The 15,420-nt window shown below is 45.2% G+C and overlaps 3 pseudogenes; 2 read left to right on the forward strand and 1 right to left on the reverse strand.

Annotated features, from left to right (window-relative positions):
- Positions 1 to 1,842: 1,842 nt before the first annotated feature.
- LOC143741346 (U2 spliceosomal RNA) lies at positions 1,843 to 2,015 on the reverse strand (annotated as a pseudogene).
- A 7,713-nt stretch (positions 2,016 to 9,728) lies between these two features.
- Positions 9,729 to 9,904, forward strand: LOC143741347 (U2 spliceosomal RNA; annotated as a pseudogene).
- A 433-nt stretch (positions 9,905 to 10,337) lies between these two features.
- LOC143741345 (U1 spliceosomal RNA) lies at positions 10,338 to 10,490 on the forward strand (annotated as a pseudogene).
- The last annotated feature ends 4,930 nt before the right edge of the window (positions 10,491 to 15,420 follow it).

Consider the following 15,420-nt stretch of genomic DNA (forward strand, 5'->3'; position numbering starts at 1 on the left):
TGCTGCTCCAAATGTGTTTAACAAACACACTGTCACAGCAGCAAAAAAAGACAATAGATATAATAAGAGTTAAGAGCCCAACTAATGGAATCATTGATCACTGTTATGGTGACTTCAAATGGAAAACAGAGTTAAATCCCTGTTAATTCTCAATAAAACATTTGTAGACGCCTGACAGAAATAAAGTCATTCTGGTTAGTGATAAGTATTTGTTAAAAATAAGCTAGCCTCTCTCGTTTATATTCTTTTGCATCTATTTATTACAAATGAGTTAGGCTAACTGATTTACATTCTGTTGAATGGATGTACTCAGATTGAGTTGGGGCTACATATATTTATTGGATGGAAATCCTGCCCACAACTTAATTGAGTTCATCCAATGAATATTTTTTTTAAGTGGAGCTATTCATAATTTTTTAGTTAAACCAATTAAATATATTTACACATATGATCTTAAATAGATTTATTTAAATAAAGTAAATTAGATTTAAATGTGTCACCTCTAAGAAGGGCTTGAATCATTTTTTTGAGTGTACAAAAACTTACTTCTCAGATGGATATTTCATATTTCTTTGTAAAAACTAAAGTATACATTTTATCATACATATTTCAAAGTTAAGGATTCATTAGTTTGAATAAAGCCTACATTGGAACAAAATCTATAATAGCATCCTAGTTGATGACTTTATTTTTGACAAAACAAACATAGCCTAATATATAACATTTGAGCAGAAATTGGTGAACAAAAGCTTATTCAATGTGGCAGTAGTCTAGTTTACAGTAAACAGTTAATAATCTATCCAAAACTAGTCGACGAAATGTTGTCTTTCATATTTCGTCTGTAACATAGGCATGTCGTTTTTTTATGAGCCTATATTAGGGCATACATATTAATTTGCAGTTTAATACGTTGCTAATACAAAGACATTTTAACGTTATTTCAACATATTTCAGTAGATTTTCACTCATCTCAGTATAGCAATAGGGTTTGGTAAAAACTGTTCAGTTCATTCATTCACACACAGACGCGATTCATATTTAAACAGTCTTTTTGCGGTTTACATACACTATGATATCGCGATTAGAACAATACTAAAAAAAAACTTACTTATCAGATGGATCCGTTGCTCCTCGAAATGAAAAAAAACTGTACATGTTCTGAGGTAAATGTCCCAGGATTATTCCTCACACAGCCTCGCAAGAAGAAATAGTAGGCTACATTAATCTGATGATTACATTTGTTGTGTTATCGCGTTTATGAGGGGCGTTGACACTTTGCATGTGTTGCTTCAGATCATTTGCGTTTGAATACCGCGCGCTCTCCGTGGGCGTGTCAGATTAGCAGAATAATGAGCTGAGAGAACGATAATGAGATCGGCTGACACCTCTCTCTTTTTTAATAGATTACATAAACAGAGAATATTTATTTTAGTTTTGAATTAGATATTTTAAAAGTACAAATTTAAATGATTATAAAGATATATTGCTCGTGCTTGTGTGAATAGTATTCGCTGAGCTTTGTTTAAGTTTAGAGACGTGCACCAGAAAAAAATTTAACGGAGACAGAGAGGCAGAAAGCACACCCTGTTTATTTTCTTCATTTTACAAAAGCACACGGTTTTGATGTTAATGTGAGTGTACACAAAAAAAAAGAAGACCCTCTATAGTTTATAATCATGTGTTGATTTTATTTATATGACCAAAAATGACGGAGTATTTTAAGTCTATGTTGCTGCTATGTGGAAAAAAAACAGCAAAACGCGCCGGCGCGTTTCTCGACCCCAGAGAGTTAACACCTGCTGCCACACAAGACTAAAACATCTCTTTCATTGAACACAGTTTTGGGGGTGCACCGTTCCCAGAAGTACTGCAATACCGGGTCGATGCGTGGAGTGGACGGAGCAAGCCCCTGTTCCATCTCCCAGTTCCAAAAATCAATTTAATATATGGTGCCCGGGTAGGGCACGTATCAGATATTAAACTGATAAGAACAGATTTTTTTCTTTCGAAAAAATTTTGTCACAAGTTTTCATTCCATGTTTTTATTTATTTATTAATAATTTAGTATTTAGTATTAATTTAGTATTTATTTACACATCTTAAAACAACAAAACAAACAAATAAGAGGACACAATTTATAGTTAAAAATCAATTATTGATTGTGTGTTGTGTAAAAGTCCATGTATGTTAATATTTGTGTTGTTTTAAAGGAAACGTAAATGGATTAAAATAAATAGGAATAAAACATAAAAACAATAGAACAATAAAACATGCCAAATAAAACATCTCTTGTACAGGATCGAGGGTGAGTCCCTATCAAGATTGTCCATTCACTCCAGGTCTCCAGAACAGGCCCCAGACTCCCCGCTTCTGGTGCCCAGCGGAGATCCCCTCTCCTCCGGCCCGCTGGCCCGCTGTTCCCGTAGCCGGTGTGGTGAGGGTGCATCTACGGGCGGCCAGGGTCGGTGGCGGCCGGGACCTTCTACGTGTGACCCCGGCCCCCCCATCCGAATAACGACGTGCGGCCCACCCTGCAGCGTTGATCTTATTTTCTGCTCGCACGCGTGGAGGGGGACCGTCACGCGTTTCCCCACCAGCAGATTTCTGGTAACCCAGATGGCATCCTTGATCACGTTTAGGGTGAGCCAGAGCGAGGAAAATTTTGGTTGTGTCAGCTCCTTCAAGCCCTGACCCACCCCCAGGATGGCGAGCTTGTAGTCCACCTGGGCCCCACCCGCTGGCAGGCACGGGAAAAACAGGAGGCCGGTCTTGGCCCACAGGTCCTGCGCAGCGCCGCACTCCCAGAGCAGATGTCGAACGGTCTCCGGGGAACCACATCCGGACCGTGGGCAGGTGGAGTTTTTGGCCATGCCTCTGGAGTGCATAACCGCCCTGACCGGGAGGATCTCATGAGCCACCATCCACGACAAGTCTTTAAGCCTGTTCTGGAGAGCTGGGTGGGCTGCGTTCCTCCAAACGTCTTTGGCCTCACCTAGTGTGAGGCCTGGAACCGGGCTCACCGATTCTCGATCCTGCACAAGAGAGGTAAGAGACTTGTGATTAGTTAAAACAGTGGCATCATTTGTCTCTAAAAGGTATTTCTTTAAAAGTTTCTTAATAAAACTATGCTCTTTTGACAAATTAAAAGACACTGGACTTTTAAGATTAATGGGTAAAATTTTCAAAGTTCTTAGGTATGACCCCATCCAGAATCGGGTCATGGCTGCTGTCTTGTGTTCTCTGGATGGGGTCAGTGCGTACTGGATGTGGAGGGCGGCAAAGCGGCTGCCTAAAAACAGGTGGGGGTCTGGGAGGCCTTTCCCTCCATTTTCTTTTTTCTTTTTGACGACCTCCCTCTTTAGTCGTTCCCACTTGGACCCCCACAGGACATAAAATACCGCCCTCTCCAGGTTGGCCAGGAATCGTCTTGGGGGACTAAAAACAGAACAGACAAGTAAAATTAGTGGTAAAATCACTGCTTTAAAAATTAAAGGCTGAGCCCGTGCTGAGCCCGTGCACAGGTGTACCGACTTGGGTGTAATTGTCTCATTCCGTTGGAGAGATATGGCCATTTAAGTAAAGCCCGCCTCGCCCACTCCGAACGTTTTGGCGTCCCGTCGCCAACGTGAATCGAAATTCCGACTTTTTTCCCCATCGCTGTCGGCAATCAGACTCCAGGGAATCTTTCTGCACCGGTTTGGGTCAGATCGGGCGAAAGACCTAGGACTAGTGTGCAAAAGTAGCTTTTTCACAAAATCCCAAATACCCGAAAATCTCGCCAGCGCAACCATCGAATCCGAGGCCTGCGTCTTGTTCGGCCCGAGCCAAGGATTCCGGTGATGTAAGACACTTGGGTCTGCGACGGACGGTTCAGGAGTTACGAGGCATTTCGTACTTCTGATCGCTGCAGCGCCACCTTGGGGCCGATTGGGCCGAGCCTTGGTGATGTTGTAGACCGGGCAGGTACTACCATCCCTCAAGAGTTTCAAGTCTCTACGACATATGCTTTGGTCTGCCCGCTCACTTTTAGGGCAGAATGTTTGTTGGTCCAAAATCCCAGGTTGCACTCCAAAGTGTCGTGTTGTGCGCTCTGCTGTGATCCATTTTCGGTGTCAACAGTCAAGCTGAGCTTGTATTGCTGTGAGCTGAGCTTGTTTGTTGGCGACCTTTAGACCCTCTCGCCACGGCCCAGGTGGGCGTGGCCTTTGACGGCTCCCCCGCCAATGCGTCATTGTGTCATCGCTTCTCGGCCTTTTGGCTAAGATCAAGTATCTGGTCGTCAGGTGGAGTTGCGATCGCCTCTTGGAGGTTTCCTGGCTCGAGATCGCTTGTGTCCCGGGCCCTACACCTTTCGGGAGGTAAATTGAACTTGCTGCTTTCTATTTTACAGATTTAAGGTAAGACCTTTTTTATCCTTTTATCTTGTTATTTATTTATTTATTTATTCATTGTATAGTTTTAAACCTTTTAGGCTGTCGGTGCCTCCATCATGTCGGCTGCCCGTCCCGGCGCGCGGAGGCACCACAGCGTGCGTTTTATATTCAGAGAGGTTGAGGGGAAGCTCCTGGGTATGTCCCGTATGGATTTTTCCAGGAAGCTGATCCAAAAGACCTTACATTTTAAGCCAGACGACTTGAATTGTTTGATGACTCTGCCCCTAAACAAGGGATTTGATTTGAGCTTCAAGACTGCTTCCCTTCTTAATGATTTTTGGCAAAGGTTTGAAACTGTTAAGGCCCAGTTCTCCATGTTCACGGTGGAGAAACTTTCTGCTAACACACTTAAAACTGTGATTGTCAGGATGTTTAACGAAACAGTGACTGGAGATGATATTTGTGTCTGGCTGGGTAGATTTTGCACTGTTAGAAATCAGCCTGTCAAAGTGCTAGATGAGGATGGCATTTGGAATTGCTCCTGGCGGATTCCCATCAAACAATGGGAAGACGCTGGGGGCTACCAGGGCCTGAAACATCTGCCTTCTATGATTGTGCTGGGAGAAAACAGAGGCTACATACACTATCAAGGGATGCCCAAGCTGTGTAGGAAATGTGGAAGAGTTGGGCATCTTGCCGAGGCATGCCAAGAATTAGTATGTGGGAAGTGTAAAGAAATTGGTCACAGTTTTGAAATATGTACCAATGGCAGGCGGTGCAATCTTTGTGGAGAATCAACCCATCTCTACAGAGACTGCCCTAAAAGTTTTGCCAACAAGCTAAAAATGGCCGCCCCACAAGCACACCAAACAAAAGAACAAAGGAAGGAGGAGGTGGTCCCTGAGGTTTTGGCGGGAATTTCAAATCTCCTGCCAACCTCAGGGATTGGGCTAGAGGGAGCAAGTGGGGCGGCCACAGGGGCGGAGTCAAACATTCAAACTGAAAGGAAAGCCACCACGAATGAATTGAAAGCCACCATAATTGTGAAAGATAAGGAAGGAGAGGAGACAGAGGAAGAAACGGTGTCCTCTTTAGAAACAGTTCCGGATTCGTTTTCAGAAACCAGTGGGAGTGAAACTGAGCTTTCACTCCCAAATGCTCAGGTGCAAAAAAGGCCTGCGGGATCTCCTCTGTTTGATACAGAGGAGAAAAAGCCTAGGGCAGCACATCGTTCGGATAGTTCCGATCCGGAACGTATGTGGCCCCTAGATTCCCCAAATGCGGTATCCTTTTTGCACGTAAAGCTAAGAACATCATCACCGAAAGAGCTGCAAGAGGCTTTCTCTGTAGCCCCGGAGGTGGTAAGCATTTGCCTTCCTGACCCCAGTCCATCTGGGAGGAGGGAAAGGCAATTGCAACAAGAGATCACATGATTTTAATGATTTTATTGTAGTCTTTTATTTTCTTCTGTTTTAAATGTCTTATACCTTTTTAACCTTACTGCTCATGGCCCTCACCATCTCAACCATCAATGTAAGAAGTGTGAGGTCCACCATACGAGCACAGAGCATTTTATCCTTTTTAAATACTTGTAAATCAGATGTGTTTTTAATACAAGAGTGTGCTTTGCCCTTTTTAAATAGGTACACCAAGATGGAAGAACTGTGGCCCCCTGGTCCCTCCATATGGAGTGGATCAAACCAAAATAAAAATGACGGTGTTGCTATTTTAATTAAAAATCCCAATATCTTGGTGAAGGGCAGCACAGTGGTGAGGGAAGGGCAGGCTCTTTTAGCGAATCTGACTTTTTTAGGTAGAGATTTAAATGTTCTTAATGTGTATGGTTTTACAGGTAAAAATGAAAGGGATGAGCTTCTAGAAGACTTGCAGTCCCACATGTTAGGTAGGGTTCCCCTAGTGGTGGCAGGGGATTTTAACTGTGTTTTATCAAAAAAAGATAGGAAGAGGGTAGGAGAGGATTTTAAGGTCGATAAGACAACGGTTTTATTACAGGGCCTAGTGAGAGATTTTAAATTAGTCGACTGTTTTAAAAATGTGCATCAAAGAGAGGAGGGCTACACTTGGTTCAGTAGTGACGGCTCCAGAGCCTCTCGCATCGACTATATTTTTACAAGAGATTGCCCGCCAACCTATGCTACAGTGACCCCCCTCTTCTTTTCTGACCACTTAATGCTGTCTTCCACCCTTTCACTGCCCACGGGTGTGACGGTAGGGGGAGGGCTGTGGAAGCTGAACTGCTCCCTTTTAGAAGACGAGGATGTAGTAAAGGAATATAGGGAGCAGTTCAGCCAATGGCAGACCCTCCAAGACTTTTACGATACACATGCACAGTGGTGGGAGATGGTAAAGGACCAGACAAGACAGTTTTTTATGAAAGTAGGAAGGGACAAGAAGAATAGGGAAAAGAGATAAATGATGGGGCTGCAAAAAAGACTACAAAGATATTTTAATCTTTTTAACAATGGCTTTGATTTTAATGATGAAATGAAAGAGGTCAAAAAAGAAATGTCAGTTTTATCCAGTTTTCAAAGTAAAGGGGTTATTTTAAGAAGTAAAGAGAGAGATATAGAAGAAGGTGAAAAATGTACTAGGTATTTTTTTTAAAAGATATTAACAAGGGGAGGGGCTATGACCAGTGTAAAAGTAGAAGGGAGGGAAGTAAAAACAACACATGAAATTTTAAAAGGGGTTGAGCATTTTTACCAGGAGTTATATAGTCCAAAAGAAGTACATGAAACCACTCTAAAGGAAGTTTTAAATTTTTTAGTCAAGAAAGTAAATAGCCCAAATGAGCTTTTAACCCAAGATTTTACCATTTTAGAAACACAAAAAGCACTCAAAGGTTTTAAGAGGGGTAAATCCCCAGGGGCAGATGGACTCCCCCTGGAGTTTTATCTTACCTTTTGGGATATTTTAGCTCACGAATTACTGACTATTTTTAAAGACTTTGAGACCCTTGACAGACTTCCGGACAGTTTTAGAACAGGGATAGTCTCTTTACTTTACAAAAAAGGTGACCGGACTGACTTAAAAAATTGGAGACCTATTACGCTTTTAAATTTTGTTTGCAAACTTTTTAGTAAAGTTTTAACTACACGCATGTCGACCGTTTTAGAGGACGTAATCCACCCGGATCAAGCTTGTGCTGTGCCCAGAAGAAAGATAACAGACAGCCTAGTTCTGATTAGAGATGCCATCTGTTATGCGAGAGACAGAAACATTCGGCTTGTAGCCCTAAATTTAGATTTCGAAAAAGCTTTTGACCGGGTCTCGCACCAGTACCTCTTTCAGGTACTGCAAAAAATGGGTTTTCCAGAGAGGTTTATAGCTTGGGTGGGACTGCTGTATAAGGGCTTGGTCAGCAAAATTCTTGTAAATGGGCATCTTTCCAAAGCTGTAAATATCCACAGCGGCGTCCGTCAGGGGTGTCCTTTATCTCCCCTTCTGTATGTGGCTTGTATTGAGCCACTGGCACAGATCTTGAGAAGGGATACATTGATAAAAGGACTATACATACCTGGGACCGGTGGACTGACAGCAACGTGTGTTTTATATATGGACGACATCACTCTTTTAGCCACGGACATTTTATCCATACGAAGAGCAATGGACTTGACTGACTGGTACAGTCGGGCCTCGGGCGCTAAACTCAACAGAAGCAAGTCCGAGGCCCTGCTCTTCGGACCGTGGGACGAGACCGACACAGATGGACTCGATATAGATTTTAAAGACACGGATTTCAAGATTTTAGGAGTTAAATTTGACAAGGAAGGGGGTGGACGTGAAAACTGGACTGACTTGCTAGGGAAAGTTAGGAAAAGACTGGGGTTCTGGGGACTACGACAGATGACTTTGGAAGGTAAAGTTTTAATTTTTAAAGCCGTCATTTTACCTCTAATGTCACTTGTTTGTTCTGTTTTTATCCCACCTAGGAAATTCCTGAGGAACCTAGAGAGAGCGTTGTTTTATTTCCTGTGGGGGTCCAAGTGGGAAAGATTGAAGAGGGAGGTGGTCAAGAAAAGACCAGAAAATGGTGGAAAAGGCCTCCCAGACCCCCACCTGTTTTTAGGCAGCCGTTTTACCGCCCTGCACCTGAGATATGCCGTGACCCCATCCAAAGAAAACAAGACCGCAGCCTTTGCACGATTTTGGATGGGGTCTTATTTAAGATTTTTAAAACTTTTACCAGTTGATTTGACGACCCCTGTGTCTTTTAACCTCCCAAAAGAATACGGTTTTATTAAGAAGTTTTTAAAGAAGCATGTTTTAGAGGATTTAGATGTCACAGTTTTAACTAATCACAAGGCTCTTGTCTCTTCTGTGCAGGACCGGGAATCAGTGAGTCCAATCCCAGGCCTCACCCTTGGTGAGGCAAATCAAACATGGAAAAACGCGGCCCACCCTGCTCTCCGGAACGGGCATAAGGACTTAGCGTGGATGGTGGCCCATGAGATCCTCCCGGTCAGGGCGGTTATGCACTCCAGAGGCATGGCCAAAGACTCAACCTGCCCACGGTCCGGGTGTAATTGCCCGGAGACCGTGCGGCATTGCTCTGGGAGTGCCGTGCTGCGCGGGACCTGTGGACCAGGACCAGCCCCCTGGTTTTCCCGTGCCTGCCAGCGGGTGGGGTCCAGATGGAATACAAGCTCGCCATCCTGGGGGTGGGTCAGGGCTTGAAGGAGATGACATCGAAACAATTTACCTCGCTCTGGCTCACCCTCAACCATATCAAGGATGCCATCTGGACCACCAGAAACCTGCTGGTGGGGAAACGCGTTACGGTGCCCCTCCACGCGTGCGAGCAACTTGTAAGATCAACGCTGCAGGGGCGCCGGACGTCGTTATTCGGATGGGGGGGCTGCGGTCGCACGAAAGAGGTCCCGGCCACCGCCGTACCTGGCCGCCCGTAGATGCACCCTCACCAACGCCGGCTACGGGAACAGCGGGCCAGCGGGCCGGAGGGAGGGGACCTCCGCTGGGCACTGGAAGCGCTGGGCCGGTTGCCTGTTCCGGAGAGAGGAGTGAAGGGAAATCTTGATAAGGACTCAACCCGGTCCTGCACAAAAGATGACTTCCTTTTTTAGCATTTTATATTTATTTTATGATTGATTTTTATCTTCTAAAGATGGTTTTTGAAACATTCTAACAACAACAGCACCAACAAGACTCTTGAAAACACACATGGACTTTACAAACAAAACACAAGCACAAAGACTTTTAACAAACATACATACATACATACACAAATTTTGTTTTTTTAAATGATTCCACTGTGGTTTTTAATGAAAAAATGTAATGTCTTTGTAAGTTGTATGTTGTGAAAACTGTGACAATAAAACTGTTCAAAAGAAAAAAAATCTGTTCTTATCAGTTTAATATCTGATACGTGCCCTACCCGGGCACCATATATTAAATTGATTTTTGGAACTGGGAGATGGAACAGGGGCTTGCTCCGTCCACTCCACGCATCGACCCGGTATTGCAGTACTTCTGGGAACGGTGCACCCCCAAAAACTGTGTTCAATGAAAGAGATGTTTTAGTCTTGTGTGGCAGCAGGTGTTAATGGAAGTAACGTATATTGCTGTGTATGGGTGCTTTAAAGGTGTTGTAGGTGATCATATGCTATACAGGTAATGGTGGTGTGAGAGGGAAAAAAAACAACAACTCTGTTCTTATCTCGTTTAACATCTGATTCGTCCACTATCCGGTGACCGCGTATGAAATTGATTTTTGGCTCATGGATCCGGAGCATGAAAACAACATCATCCACAACAACAACAGCAAAAGAGCCCGACTCTGCAGGTTTTTGATGTCTCTCTCTTATCTCTTGGAGTTTTTAAGAATGAGCTGATGAGTTGAATCAGGTGTGTGTTTGATTGTCTGACCGTTGGTGAGGATTGCGGAGAGGGACACGGTCCCTCTGACGGGAGGCCTGGGAATTCATACTTACCTGGCAGGGGAGACACCATGATCAGGAAGGTGGTTCACCCAGGGCGAGGCTCGGCCATTGCACTCCGGTTGTGCTGACCCCTGCGAATGGCTTTGCGCAGTACCGGAGTGCAATTGATTGTAAACGTGTTTGGGTGTCATTCTATGATTGATCACATGGTATCGTTCTGTTTACTTCCTAGGTCCACACGTGAGCGATGGAATCCCCGAGCAATGACATCACCAATACAACTTGTTATGATGACATCAACCATTCATTCATGGCTAATAATAGCATTTCAACGGATTATGAAATACTGTTTATATGTGATTGACTACTATCTCTCTCTTTTACTTGAGTATTCATCTTACATTAAGTAATTTAATTTAAAGTAATTATATTAAGTAACTTAATGTTTCATTGTTATTGCTTTATTGTACAGATTATATAAACTAGTACTATGAATAATCTTATATGTACCCCAATTTTCCACACCAATTAAGTATGTACATAAGTTTACTATGGATGTTCATTATTTAATATAAGCATGTAGTTCCTTTACAATGATGATGAAAGTTTGATCTGATGTAATTATTCAAAAGTTGCCTCATTCATATAAATAAAAGGACACTTTTTAACAATAAAACAAATGATCATTTTATTTAGTTACATAGAATAGAATATATTATGCAAGAATATATATATATATATATATATATATATATATATACACACACACACATTACATTACAATAATCAATCAAAAGGTTTACATTGATTTTATTGAAAATTGTTTTAAGTAAACATTGTGGAGATATACACATGTAACTTGCACACATGACACTTTTGAATGATAAAACAAATTTTCACCATAAAATAGAACATATTAAAGGAATGGTTCATCCAAAAATTAATTCTGTCATAAAGTGACAGATAATTAGATAACCAAAGGTGCTGTGTTAAAGTGCACTTTTAATACCAGAACAACACCTCATAAAGTGCATGAAACACATGAAATAGTGCATTTTTAGTGCATGAAACAGGGCAACAGTGCAGAGAACCAAAGGTGCCGTGTTAAAGGGCAATTGTAAGACAAGAACACACAGAACGTAGAACAATAAACAAGAACTATATACATATACATATATATATATATATATATACACTATATATATATGTACACAAGAACTATATACACTATTTACAACGGGCCAGCCGTTCACTCCTCTGAACATTTTGTTTCTGTTGTGGACGGATTATAGTTTTTAAATACTCTGTTCTCCAGTCCCTTGGAGGCTGAACGGTTTATCGAAGGGCAATATGTCTTTTTTTTGTACTTTTTGTGTCCCTGAATTGTTTGCCCGCACACCCTGCAGGTCGGGATATGCCTCACCCTCGTAAGCTTAACACCCAGGTCCGTGGGATGATCTGCCAGCTTCCTCTTATACTGTGTGGATCGAGACCACGACGATCCTAGCACAGGGTTCCGTCCAGAGGCCGGCTGAACAGCTGGCCTGATGGGTACAGGTGGAGTGACCGGGATGGATGCCTGACCAGCAGGGGGCATGGGTTGCGTGGATGAGGGGCCCGCAGACTGGGAGACGAGGGGCAGCACAGGCCTGGTGATGGTGGAGGTGGGGGGGATTCTTCTCACTGGCAGGGGCAGTGGTGGCTGAGGAGGAAGCTGTGGAGGAGGCTGTGGCGTCGTCACCACCATGCTGGCCCGTCCCTTCAACACCTTTGTGCCGGCTGTGCAGGGCGTGGGGACGTACTCCATCACAGGGTAGTCAGGTGGAGGGAGGACGGCAGGCTGGCGCGGTGCAGGAGGCAGCTCTTCAGACGACACCGAGGTGGTCTTGGAGATGACGGCTGGCTGCCTGGTGGCGTGAAGGTTCACCAACCTCTTCTGCTGCCGGATGAAGTCCCTCACTGTTTTGGTGTTTATTTTGGGGAGAGGGATGCCTGCCTTGCACAGGATTGGGTCATCCACCAAGACCCGGTGCTGGATCCTGTCATAGGCCTTGAGGATGCTGGCCTTCTCGGGGTTGGAGCGAGAGGCCTTAGGGGAGCGAGCCACAGCAGCTTGACAAGCACATACATGAGGCGGTTGTGCTGCGGGCTGATGTCCTGCTGTGCTGGCGCATACCTTTTTGCCATCTTCACTTTCTGGACCAAGGCGGCGTCAGCAAGGTCATCCCTCTTAGTACGGCAGTACAGCGTGTTTCCCCAATGTGTGCGGTACAGCTGGTGGTACTTTTGTGGCTGCTTGTCGTGCTCCTCAACCGCATTCCAGGCCTCGAGGACCCTGTTCCTTTGCGCGGTGTTGAGGAGCAGCTTCTCGTCTGTCAAGCCGACCTCTACCAGCGCAGCACAGAATGCCTCCAGCTTTTGAAACCCCGGCAGAGGATTGTCACTGCAGACATCCTCCTGTAAAACATACACAGAGAGACACACAGAAAATTAGGTAAGTTCCAATGCATACAATATCTTTTTTTTCAACATTGATTACTGTATTCTCTTCTATGAGACAAGTCGGTACTCTACTCACAAAGGCAGGAGGGTTGACAGTAGCAGTCTCACTGCTGGTAAGAGTAATGTGGGGCTGGACAGCAGGATGGTCCTCGTCGCTTTGGTACGCCTCGTCCGCTTCGTCGTCTGAGTCAGCCTGCCCAGGCTGAATGACCTCCTCCTCCGGCCCAGGACCGTCATTGACAATGCCCTCAAGAGAGAAGGCCTCCCCCGTGCTTTGGCTGAAAAGATATTCAAGGCCAAGCAGCTCGTCTGACTGGACGGCGGCCGGGGCCCTGAAGTTCTCTTCCACCGTCTCACCAAACAGCTGCTTGCAGCGGGAGTTGAGGCGGTCAATGAGCGGTGCAGAGTATACTCTGTTGTGCCGGCCTCTGCCCCCAAACACGGCGTCCGAGCTGCGGTCGGAGTTCCACCTGGCGATCCCACTGATGAGGTAGACCTGGTAAGGGCGTGCCGCACAGTGGGGACCTGAACATCACAACAGGTATTATCAGAATGATACAAAAGGGACACGTGTTGTTTGCTGTTAAACAAGTATTTTTCTCCCTTAGATTACCTGGAATCATATGGGGCAGCGACTTGTGGAACCCCTCCAGGCTGTTGCTCCCACGCAGGCCCTTATAATACAGGAGGTCCACACCGTTGATGGTCGTGGTGCGGGCAACCCGATACATGGCCATGCCTGGTGGGTCTTGGATGCATTCCAGGTGTCGCTGCTGGCTGGCCCACATCTCATCAATTGCTGCTGTAAACACAAAAACCCACAGACATGCATGATGAGCTCTTGTCATTTTGCACATATTGTGTGTGTGCGTGAGGTGTTTTTTCTTACCAGGGGACTTGAAGAGGCTGACCCCGCTCTCGTCGAGCCCTGCTGGACCCTTGAGCTCTTCAATTACCAGGTGGACAAGACGAAATGTCTCCTGGGCACCGAGGGTGAGACGCCGGACATGATGCTGGAGCTGGTCCCGGGAGATGTAACGCCGGACAACATCCTCGTCCGTCACCACCTCCATTGTGGCCGGGTCTCTGGCCCTGACAGCCGTGATGAGGAGCTGGAGGTCCTCACGGTTGAAGGCCAACACTGCCCCGACCAGCGCAGACTTGAAGGCGGCATACTTAGTGTGGGCCTCGGTACGCAGAGCAGCATCAAAGCGGTGAATCCAATGGAAAATATCCAGCCTCACCACCATCCCGTCGTCCACCCAAGGCTGGAAGAGCGTCTCCAGGGCCGTCGGACCCTGTGCCTTGCAGCATCCCCGGTCGATATACAGGATCTTGGGTGCCGGTTGATTGGCGAGCCGAAACCGCTCCACCACGCCACGGCACATGGGACCCAGCTTCTCTACAGACTCCTCGCAGGTGAGGACAAAAGACACGATCTGTGAGTACTCGTTGCCGATGCTGGTGAACCACTCGGCCGAACCCTTGCCCTCCCCAGACAATTTCTTCACCACCTACAACAAAACAAACAAACAAATACAAAACAGTTTAGTTTAGTTTTGCATAATGTTGCGTTTCCCTGTGAGTACTTGTATGTCAACACACTTGCCTTCTTTGTGGAATCCATTTTCAGGACTGTGCCGAACGTGGAGAGGATCTGGCTCCGGTAGTCCTGTACGTTGTCCGCCTCTGCCAGGAGGAAGGCGTGCCGCAGGAGCCGCGTGCAGGGTAGCTCTCTGGGTAGAGGTGCCGCCTGGAACTCCCCGTGGCCCAACGCAGAGACGATTCCTCCGGGTTCCACCAAGGCCATGAGGAGCGTGGTGTTGAGATCCTTCCTTTGATGGTAGTCCTCCATGTGGTTCTCCTGCACCTGCCGCCACACCTTGATCATGGTGTTTCCCTCCGTGCGGTCACGCATGAGGCGAACTACTGTTTTGTCCACCCCACGCTTTGCGGTCAGCACGGCCGGAAACATGGCCCGATGAGCCTCGCTCAGCTGCTGCAATATTACATCGTCCCAGGCCAGCCACCGACCCATGGGACCACTCGCTCCACCCCTGGCAGCCTTGAGGCACGGTCCACAGGAGACCACCTCTGTTGCCATGGTGTACCAACCGGACACGTCACAGATGTGACGTACCTAAAACACACATCGGAGAGAGGGAGAGAGAGAGCGAGCGAGATCACACATCAGTCACAGAGCAGCATTCAGAGGCGTCTTGTATATTGCGGGTTTCAAGGCTATAAATCAGAGCATTATAATGTTTGTAGCATTTTACATTGTGAATGTAAAATGTGCATGCTTTGATTAAAAATAATAATAACAATGTCTCAGGAATTTAAAATTCATGTTGATGGACATTTCATTTTCAGCAACATTTTGATTAACATTTCAGATTAACATTTTGATTGACAATTATTGATAAATTAAAAATGTATTTCAAGACTAACATGATACATATTAACATTATTATTGCATCATAAACTAACAATAACAATAGAAAATTGTAAATAACATTAAGAAAGTTAGTAAATGCTGTAAGAAAGTTAGTAAATGCTGTAACAAAAATATTTAATTGTTTAAAATTCCCAAAGCATTTACTCATGAAAACAAAGGGGACTTT

The sequence above is a fragment of the Siphateles boraxobius genome, unplaced genomic scaffold (genome assembly GCF_051911475.1).
Source record: "Siphateles boraxobius isolate OS27281-9 unplaced genomic scaffold, OSU_SipBor_1 189, whole genome shotgun sequence".
NCBI classification, from domain to species: Eukaryota; Metazoa; Chordata; class Actinopteri; order Cypriniformes; family Leuciscidae; genus Siphateles; species Siphateles boraxobius.